This window comes from Apteryx rowi, unplaced genomic scaffold, assembly GCF_003343035.1.
Source record: "Apteryx rowi isolate R43461 unplaced genomic scaffold, aptRow1 scaffold_117, whole genome shotgun sequence".
Taxonomy (NCBI): Eukaryota; Metazoa; Chordata; class Aves; order Apterygiformes; family Apterygidae; genus Apteryx; species Apteryx rowi.
In genome coordinates this window covers 1,414,958-1,425,608 of record NW_020447386.1, presented here as the reverse complement: position 1 = coordinate 1,425,608, position 10,651 = coordinate 1,414,958, and the positions used below count along the sequence as shown (strand labels likewise).

At 42.2% G+C, this 10,651-nt stretch overlaps 1 protein-coding gene across 1 annotated transcript in view; it reads left to right on the top strand.

The window, feature by feature from the left end:
• Positions 1 to 10,651, top strand: part of EFCAB2 (EF-hand calcium binding domain 2) — a 39,678-nt gene that overhangs the window by 554 nt on the left and 28,473 nt on the right. The gene's annotated exons all lie outside the window — the stretch shown is intronic.

Genomic DNA, 10,651 nt, shown 5'->3' with positions numbered 1-10,651 from the left:
GCGGGGCCGGGCCGGGCCCTGCGGGGAGCGGCTGCTGCCGGCCTGGCGCACGGGCCCTGAGGCGCGCACACACCCGCACCGCACACAGTCATTCACACACACAGTGACAGACGGGCTCACAGACACGCAAATGTGCAGAGACACAAAGACACGCAGAGACACACACAGACACAGACACAGAGCCCCTGTGCAAGGCGGCAGCACCACGGCCTCCAACCTGCCCCTGCGCCAGGGTGAGGGGCTCTTTCCCCAGCACTCCCCGTGGTGGAGGATGTCTCCCCGGGCGATTCCCCCCAGGCAGCGCCACCCCGGGCGACGGCTGCTGGAGCTGGAGCCCTTGTGTTGCGCTGCTGGCGGGACGGACCCACGCGGGGTCCCTTGGGTGCACGGGGGTGGGCGCAGCGGGGCCAGCCTTGCTGTCGCTGCATGGGATGGCTTCAGGGGCGATCAGGAGGCGAAACCAGCTGCTTTAGCCAGTTGGTCATCGCCTCTTTCATTCATTTTTGGATGTGTCAGGCTCCCTCTGCCAGAAAAAAGTGATCTGGGCTGCTGATAGCATCATGACTTATTTTTAGAGGCAAGCATGTTCTACTTTAGGAAGCATGAGCAGAAATTATGTTTTATAGGCTAAAGGTAACTCCTGCTGCAAGGGTATTCAGCCATCACTTCAAGAAGAACAAATGTACTTCCAGTAAAACTCACAATATTGTGACTCTTAAAACTCATCCCTCATTTCCATAAACTTGCGTACATAGAAACATTTTGAAAATTCTAAATATTATATTTGAATTACTCTAAATAATGAATTATTTCATATTATTTAGGAAAAACAATATTCTCCACAGAGAAGTCCTGTATAAGCATTTGTTGTGGATAGTGCTGAATGAGTAATTTGACTTTGTTAGAAGTATTTCTAAGACAGACTTTGCAGTATATTGCATAAATTAAGAAATAAGACCACTGTAGTTTCAATGAGGACTGTTGCTAATGGTATTACTTCTTGAATATTGTTTTTCATCTTTGTTTAGTCTAGCAAAAGCATATTTTTTTCCATCATTCCAATTCTACAAATGAAGCTGAAGCACAGTACTGGTAGAGATAGGTAGAGAATTTAGTATAAGAGTCTAGAAGTCTGCTGAGCCAACTGAGACGAGGCAATCTGGTGTTCTAGCAGGATAACAGTAATATTGGGAATGTCTGGCTACACATGTTTTGGGCACCCATACATATATGAAATTTTACACCATTTTGGCAATCCACAGGCAGAAACTCTTGGAAAAGGAAGACTGTGGTTTTTAGGTTGCTTGATTAATGTGTTTTAATGCAGGTTTGATACATTCAAAGTGAGGATACTTTTAAAAAAGTTTAATTACTGTATTACTGAAGAAGCAAATTTGTTTTTTTCTTTTTACTTCATGTTTTTTAGCATCCTGTAAAACACTTCCTAATAGGCTATCAAATGTAGTAATGTTTCCTTCTATAGGAAAATGGTCTATGTTGTCATCCTAAGCAGCCTTGACCCCTCAACTCCATTCCTGGCCTGTCAGACTTCCCAACTGATCGTGGGAAAGCAACATACTGGGCTTTAGTTTCCTCTCCATAAAATGAGGACAATAAGCTGTGTCACGTGGAAAATTCAAGGAGAAGACATCTAGCTCACCTTTAATCACTCAAGGGGATTCTACTCTTTTATTAGGCATACCAGTTGCTTGTTACTTCATAAAGGTTTCTCATTATTATAAACACATTTGAGGCAAACGAGCAGCCAGTGTCTCATTAAACTGCAGGAGTCCCACAAGGGTAAGTAGCTTCTGCCCATTTTGGAGTTGCTATTAGACTTCTTGCGGATAGCAGTTAGAGGGTTAATTAGGATTCCCCAAATCCAAGTGCACRTGTTGATCACGCTTTCTTCAAACAGGCATTCCACATATAAAGTAAAAGTTGCAGTTGGTGTATTACAGTTCAAACAGAACAATAACATTAGTTGTATTGTCAAATAATTAGTCTTTAGGGTATTCCTCTCGGTTCTTCATAGAACTGCAGTTCCTCCAGCTTTCATGGTAAAGGTTTCCCTTAGGTCCTATTATTTTCAAGTTTTGTCTTCTTCAAAGTTAAAATGTCTGCTTAAATATTTTACAGATATGTACACAAAAAAAATGGTGAAAGATCAAATCTTGCAACCTCTTGTGCATAACATTACTCACATGAGTATTACCCTCTAACTTGTACTGTTCTTGTGAATATAATCCTGCATGTGCAGAAGTGTTAGTAGATCATGCCTATAGTATCTGTRGCTATATGTTTTATGTATGAATTTATAGCTGTATATTTGTGCTGCTTTATTTTTTCAACAATGCTTAATGTTTTTCTTTATACAGTAGACTCTTTGCTTCATGTCTCTTTTTTTATATTTGTCTGTATCTTCCCTCCCATCATTCTGTTTATTTCCTTTCTTCTGCATCTTAATTCAGTCTGTCTGTTCTTCCATTTGCTCTCAGATACTTTTTTTATAATTTGACACAACATGTCAGATTTTCTAAATTTTATTATCTCTGATCTCAGTACTGATGTTACAAGAACCTGAAAGCAAAATGTCAGACTGGTAGTGCCTGAAGTAGAACTAGACAGAAGACAAAACATATTTTTCTCCAGCTGGGATTTAAGAAATTACATGAAAGTACATAAAGGGAAAAACGCTCAGTGTTCCTATATCATTATGGTAATGTCATGTACTTGATCAGTGTTACAGTTTTTCTAAGACCATGTTCATTGTGCCAGTTAGCACATGTTTAAAATGCAATTAATGCCATGAATTTTAATCTGAAAGGAAGTATATTAAATAGTCTGAGCTCCTGTTTCACATGCTTACACTCATACAAAACTAAATGACTAGTTCTGGATAACAGATGTCCTCCAGAAAGATACCTGATCCTGATGTGAAGACTTAAGGAGATGGAGAATAACCTTTCTGTGATGATGGCTTTCTGTGGCAGGTAGTTAGGAGTTGTTCTGAGTAGTTGGGGTTACAGCTGCAGTACGTAATTGGTCCTCACAGATCCTCTTCCCCACTTGCGAAGCACTCATGGTGGGGTAACATGAGTAGAGATGGGAAACAGTTTTCACTCTGATTTTAGTGCCTTGTGTAAGTATAGTAACAGAGTGGATTGAATCATACATATATCTGCTCTTTGACTGCCCTGGTTTGCAGTCTGGCATGCTAATGAATCAGAGATTAACTGCAGTTTATGTTTGGTAAGAGCCAGCTACATATCCAGTTCTCATTTTCCAAGGGTAGGAGCATTAGCCTGCTGCAAAGCAGCAGAGTTGCCACTACTTCAGCTGCCCTGCTGAATTCTCCTGCATCTGTGAATAGGATTGCCATTTTCCATATTATGTTGGTAAACTTGGATTCTGTATTGAGTAGAGATATTAAAAATGTCCTATCACTACTCCCTCTTCCCTCTGTCTATTTTAATCAAGTTGCGAGTCCACACTTAGAGAGGCTGTTGGCTGCCATCAGCACCTTAGGCAATTGTAACTGTTAATTCTGCTCGGAGCAAACTTAATTAACATGAGTTTCAAACCTGACACAGCAAAGCGCTTAAGCTGTGTGCAGCTTTGGGGAATCCCACTGAATGGGGTAATGTGATGCACATGAAGCTTATGCACATGTATAACTTTAAGTTCTTGTGATATTGAGGATTTAAAAATGTATTTTTTTTGCATTTTCACAAGTAAGCATCAACATTTGAAAGATACAAAAGCTATAGATTGAACACTTAATATAAACCTGTGGGCTAAAGTAGTTCATCAAATTACCTCATTAAAAAAACAGTTATGTTTCATTGTGGAAAAGAACAAAATTAGTATACATTATTAAAGAATACCACTTAAATCTTTGATTTTGAAAAAATAGCTAGCTTGGGTAGGGCTCAAGCAAGGAATATTTCAGTTTGGGAAGAAAATTTGAATATATGAGATCACTTAGGAAATAAATGTGTAGTCTTATCTCAGTAGATTTTACAGATAAAGACTATGAATATTTTTATTTTTATTTCCTCCTGTTGACATTGCTGTAAGAAATTACTTGAGAAGAAATGTTTATAGCTTTTATTAGACTGTAATGCTGTTTAACATGCACCTTGACATCAATCTCCATTATGCTTTAACATTTGTACTCATTTGAGACTGAAGCAAAAAATAAAGTATGACCATCTTTATGGGCAAGCACAGGCTGTACATCTCTGATCCTCTTGGCTACACTGCTGCAGCAAAAGCTGTTGATCTCAAATGGGTGTAGATTAGGTAGTTGCAGATTGACAGGTTTCTTGTTTCCATGGTACATAAAATAGCAGCAGTTTTTTTCAATTTGGTTCTACTTCTAGTTGACTTACTGAATAAAAAATTGGCTGGTTTGCAGAAAGGCTTTAAACTTTTTGTCTTTTAAACAATACCAACCAGGAGATAAGCGGTGCTGACAGGGAGCTAGAGAACTCCCACAAATTATCTTTCCAACAATAGTTAACATGTTATTAAGAATTTCCATGTCTACATACTAATTATTCTGAGATCTGAGTTTTTTCTTTTTTTTCTTTTTTTTTTCCAATTTAGGAGTACCTTTATTTTGTGTGAGCAGATCCTGCTTCGTTGCTGTTGGCAATAAAATGTGGCCGACTAAAGGTCACGTAAGGAACATGATCTTAGGCAGCAGCAGGGTGCGGGGCCCTGTTGCAGCCCGTGTTCCTGGGCTTTGCCCAGCCTGCTGCCCCGGCAGAGTGCGGCGCCGCCGCCAGACCTCTGCTCTGCCCTGCCAAAGCCTAAATCTGCCCCTGTGACTATTGCGGTTGGGCTCCTCCGTGCTACCTGGCAGGTCCCGGGGCATATTTTTGTAAATTGTCTTTAATTGTAAGGGTCCAGCTCAAAAAAAAAAAAAAACCCACAACCCCAGATTCCAACTTTTTGGAAATGTGAAATACGTACAGTTCAACATTAAGTAGATTTGAGTAGTGGGTGAAAGACTGCATGAGACTGGAAGGGATTTCCTTGCTGACTGAGTCCAGCCTGTTGCTGCATACAAGCATAACATAACTTTCAAAAACTTGCCAAGCTCCATGTTAAAGATGTTGGATTTTTGTGTTGCTAGTCGAAGTTGAGGGGAGGTTCTAGACCTTTGTTGCTGTGATGCTTATGTTGAAAATAAGACATGAATTCTGAAGGTTTTCCAAGATCAGTTTGTATCCTTTTTTTATCCTGTTTGCAACACTTTCCTTTAGCTTAACATTCCTCATATTGTTATAGAGCGAAATCTTATCCCCTCTTGATGATACATGTAAATGTCTTAAATCTGTCAGATTAAATGCTATACAACTTCAGAATATTATTGCCATGCAGGCAGAAGGAAGATGGAGGCTCCTACTCACTCATGATATGTAAAGAAAGTGAGTTAACACTGTAAGTGATACTTTCAAGAAAACTCCTTAAAAACAAAGGGCAGCAACAAATCCCAGTAATCCCTTGTCATTTTGTTTCACTTTCACATGGTCTTCCTTCACTCCATAAGTGTGCAGATAAAATTGCAACCAGTATAGAATTTGTATTTTTTTATTAACCCTTGTGAGACATTGTCAGGAAAAATAAAGGGCTTGTGATATGTTATATAATAATAGCATGTTTTAAAAGTCATACTTAAAAACCCTCACTCTCCCATTATGTTTTAGACAATTACAATATGTCTTCTGGAATTTAAGGAAGAGTTTAAATTTATGTAGGTCTTTCAATGAAGTAAGTTCATAAACTACTGTATTTTAGCAGTGTGCAGAGTCTTTAGCAGTTTAGCTACTGTGCTGCTGTAGTTAAACTTTTTAGAACGTAATTGCTTATGTTCTAAAATAAATTAATTCTGTGAGCTCTAATATCCACTTGATTCTGGTCTCTGATTCACGAGCACTTTGGCAGTCACTGTGCAGACACAGTTTAGTAGGCATATTAAATTTATTTATTTTATCTTTGTTGCTAACACACCAGCACCATGGAGAATCCAGGCAATACTGAGCCAAATGCCGTCTGGGACCACACGGGACAGCAGTACTCACAGTTCACTGCGTTCTGCCAGTGTCACAGCCTGCCTAAGCTCTTACCTGTCAGCAGCAGCTGGAGGTGTATCAAGAATCTCAGCATTGCCAGGAGAGCTATATATCCTTGCAGGGCAGTTTGCCACTGGTGGTGAAAGATAGTATAAGTACAGGCTAGACACAGCTCTTTCATTATCTCCCAGGTGTGGCTGAGGTGAAAGATACAGAACAAATTGCCACAGTGGAGATTACTGTTTATTGCCAGCTCTGAGCTGCAGCAGGAGCGCTAACTGGTACAACTGCCAGAGTTGGGAATTTAGGGATGTGCAAGACATCCCTAATGGAGATTTATGCTGAGTTTATCACTGCCTGATGAAAAGGGAGACTACTATGCAACTGGTATTGACTTTAAAAAAAGAGTGTGGCAATTATTTTTTGCAGGCTAACAAACCCCAACTGCTATTTCATCGTAGGAAGGATAACATCATGAGTTTCTGCATGAGAAGATAATTTATTCAATATTATCTGTGGATCACAGGTGTACCAGAGGTACTCCAGGTGTAGGCATAGAGGGAGTTCCTTTTTCTCTTTGGATGTCTGGGGGCATATCTCCGCTCAGCAGACATGTAAGATCTTTACAGCGATAGTCAAGGATTTTCCCCCATCGTTTTGCAAACCACTGTGAATAAGCATGCCATTTCACTGCCCCCAGTGTCAGTTGTACGCAATGGCAGGTATTCAGCAGCTTGTGTGTGGACACCAATTTGCAGGAGAGCTTTTCTCTCAGAGCTGGACCTATGCAAGTGAACAGGGTGAATGGTATTACTCAAACCTTGCTTCTTTGGCTCGAGAAGCCCTAGGCTTCAGGAACTCGGACTCAGCCGCCACTTGAATAGCTGCAGAATGGTGATGTGTTTGGCTGGCTGAAATCTAGGTAATAATTGATACCTGTTATGTCCAGTTTGGACATGTATTTCCTCCTGAAAATGCCTATTGCATGCTGCTTCTGAAGTAATATCGCAACAGCTGTGGAAATCCAGTAGATGGTTTGGGAGCAGCAGGGGGCAAAAGAGACTACCATGAAACTAAGGCAACAGGGCCTTGGCCAACTGCTTATGGACACAAATATGGCCAAATCCTGAGAACCATAGCTGACTATTTCATGCTGTGTCCTGATTGTTGATCTGAAAATCCTGCTCATGACATAAAACACTTGACAGCTTATCAAATGAAAATGCCTGTCATTATGATCTGGGACTCCTCAATAGTCTTTTTTGTGATTTAAGATCACTGTAAGTGTTCCTTCCCAGAGTCTTGAGGCCTGTCTGTTGCAGGTGAGTGGGGAGTAATGCACTTCACTCGTAAGAGAGAAGCAGCACTATGTTTATTGTGGTAAGATAGTGACTTCACAAAGTTCAATCGTAAATAGGAATGATTTAACGAGGTTCAATTGGCAAGTTTCACTCAGTTATTTACTGCATGGAGGACAGGGTCAGATGCAAGTGCAGAGGAGACCTTCCCATTGAGTCACGAGGTTCAGAATGGACCCCCTTGCTTTCCAGACTCCTTCCGTGAGGTGCCTGGGTGCGGCTGGATCTGATTATGGTCTCAGACTTGGTCAACGGTTTATGTCTAAAGGATTATGTGCACAATCAGTCAGAGATATAACTTAGCAAAGTTTCGCAAAGTTCGCAAAGTTTTGGCATGCTATTAATCACTTACTGAGGATCTGTCATGGGTAAGGAATCTCTCAGCCTCGAGGAGTAACCTTGAGAGGCGTCCCTGCTCAAGGGGAGGTTCTGCAGTGCAGCCTGCTGCTGTGCAGGAGAGCTCAATGGGCTCTGGGCTGCCCCCTAGTTATGGGGGGGGGGGGGGATGATTGACTCATAGTCATATTTGCATGCTAGATGGGCCTTAGTTGGCGCATGCTCAANGGGGGGGGGGGAGAGATGATTGACTCATAGTCATATTTGCATGCTAGACAGGCCTTAGGTGGCATGTGCTCAATTAGCCTCTGTCTACGTGCTGAGGTCAGGTTGAGGGGGAGAGAGTACGTTGTGGAGGGAAGGAGCACACCATCACACTGTCTCATCCAACCCTTCCCTCCAAGAAGAGCAAAAAGCAAAGTATGTTTCAATACATGACCAGATGTTTGAAAAAAAGAAAGTGACTTTTGCAAGGACTGTACAGCAGCAAATGCTGTAAGTATGGACAAACAGACTTGTATGAAAGCTGGAAAGAGAGGAGCGTTTATGGTCACTCTAGGTGCTGTTGTATTCTGAAAGGAGATGCTCAGTGAGACTGCAAAGCATTTCTGCTTTGAATAATGATGACTTCAGATTTTTTCAAGCCCCAAGAGATTATGCTTTCCTTTTGAGCATACACAGGACATACCCAACACACATTCCTTCTTTTTCCCAGTATTCTCCAGAGGTTAAGCAATAAGCTGTATCTTATTGTTCACAGCATGGCCCTGCACTAATACAGGGGGGTGGCAGTGGTTTAGGATACAAGACGTAAGGTGCTTAGGAAGGTCAAGTCAGGGCATTAGTTCTCACTGTTGACTGTTTCAGAGCTCAGGGAGACTTTGTTCTCAGGATGATGAAAACCTGTAAGCTGTAGCTATAGGGAACAGTGCAAGACAGAGCTGGGAACTAGCCCAAGCAAGGTGCTTGTCATTGGGCCCTAACTGCAAAGAAGGGAACAGTGGAAGACAGCAGGAGGAGCTCAGTGCTGTGGCTAGGTGGAGCCACACATGGTGTCCAGAGCAGCAGCAGAACAGTAGATTGCAGCTAGAGGAGGGCTGGGGGCCAAGCAATTGCTTGCGCGTTTCCCSGCTACTTGCAGATAGCAGTCTCCTGCATGGCATCATCCTGGCTGGTCAAAACAGAGAGCAGTGAGCATATCTCTAAACTTCCYGCTGCTACACATGCAGGAATTCTTGCATTGCTATTTCTTTATGAAGGGGCTTCTGCCTACTCATACCAGTGAGGCAGGGGTTGACTCTTCATGGGGACCATTTTCCCTTCAGATATAAAAGGAGTGCTCGAGTGTGGCTTACAAATTACTTGGTGGAAAATGTGCCAGAATCTCTTGCAATTTTAATCTGAATTAGGTCAGCTCGTGGCTTGCTTTTCAGAGTTTTTTTTCTGGGCATCCTGCTAGGTCTTGAACACTTCATCAGCAGGAGAGTCTAGCACTGCTAGCCAAGTCATGGCCCCAGCCTGCACACCTGCATTTCCAAGGCCTGGACTGGCCTGTCTTAGTGTCTCTGGCTAGGTTCTGCAATGGGCCACTGGCTGGGTTTGCCCTGGATCAGTACTTTCTGCCTCCAGAGTCTGTCTTGCCTTAATTGCTCTGACCTGGGACATGATACATGCTACATCTTAGGCACAGCCCCATCCCTGCCAGCAAATGTACCACATGTCCAGCCCTAAAGAGCACTTAGTAGAGTTTTGCAGACTGTAAAAAGCACTATATGACATTAGCAGGACTCTTATGGGGACCTAATCCCATATGGTAACTTTTAACAGTCAACATGCCCTGCCCCTCCTTCCCTTCCTTTTCAAGTTTTAGTTTGTTGTAAATAGTTTCAGTTAGTTTAGGGGCTGTTTGATTTGCTTTTCATATATTGGAAATCCTTATACTTTTTTTTTCTTTTTTATGGCAAACAAATTGCAATCCTCCTTTTTGGGGACCTCCAGAAAGAACTGTGTGGAATTTAGGAAACTAATGCCTCAGCCTCCCTAAGCCCAGGCTTCTGGGACGGTCAGGGGCTGTAGGATAGGAAGAAAATGATGCAGAAAATAATGGTTTATTGCTCCCTTCCAACATATGGACATTTTTATGTCACAGCAAGCATCTGTCAAGGATTTTGCAGAGACAACAAGGGTATCCCTCATAATTTGTCCTTCTCCATTCCCATAGGCAAATGAATTATCTTCAGCAAGCCCAGACAGTGGTTACAGTTCCACTTGGGCTTCATGCTGACATATTTTGCTATCTGCACTAAGAAATATTGCGCAAGCTCTGGACAGAGCAGGCAAACAGGATCCAGGTAAGAAAGTGGAAGTCAGATTTAAACCATACAGCAGTTGTTCAGGCTGTACTTCAGAAGGTCCTGGTGACATTTCAGGTCACCAGTGCAAGATCATTATGAATCAAGGTATATAGATATGAGTTATCAAGTACAGAGTGCAGAGACTGATCTCTGTGGATCGGTGTGAGGCCTGTTTGCCCAGCACAGCACACAAAGCAATGGCATCTTGCAAGAACAACCCAAACTGACAGCAGTAGAATGTGTTTGATGACCTACATGGATGTGTACCATGAGGGAAAGAAATATTTTTTCCATTGATGAAGAACCATATTTGACCCAGAGGGGGAGCAGTAGATAAGTGTGACCTCCAGATTACTAACACACACCTGTGGAAGGCGATGCAAGCAAAGACATCCTATGTGTCAGGGAGCAACAGGTAACTTGGGACAAGAATCACAGAATCACAGAATCGCTGAGGTTGGAAGGGACCTCTGGAGATCATCTAGTCCAACCCCCCTGCTCAAGCAGGGTCACCTAGAGC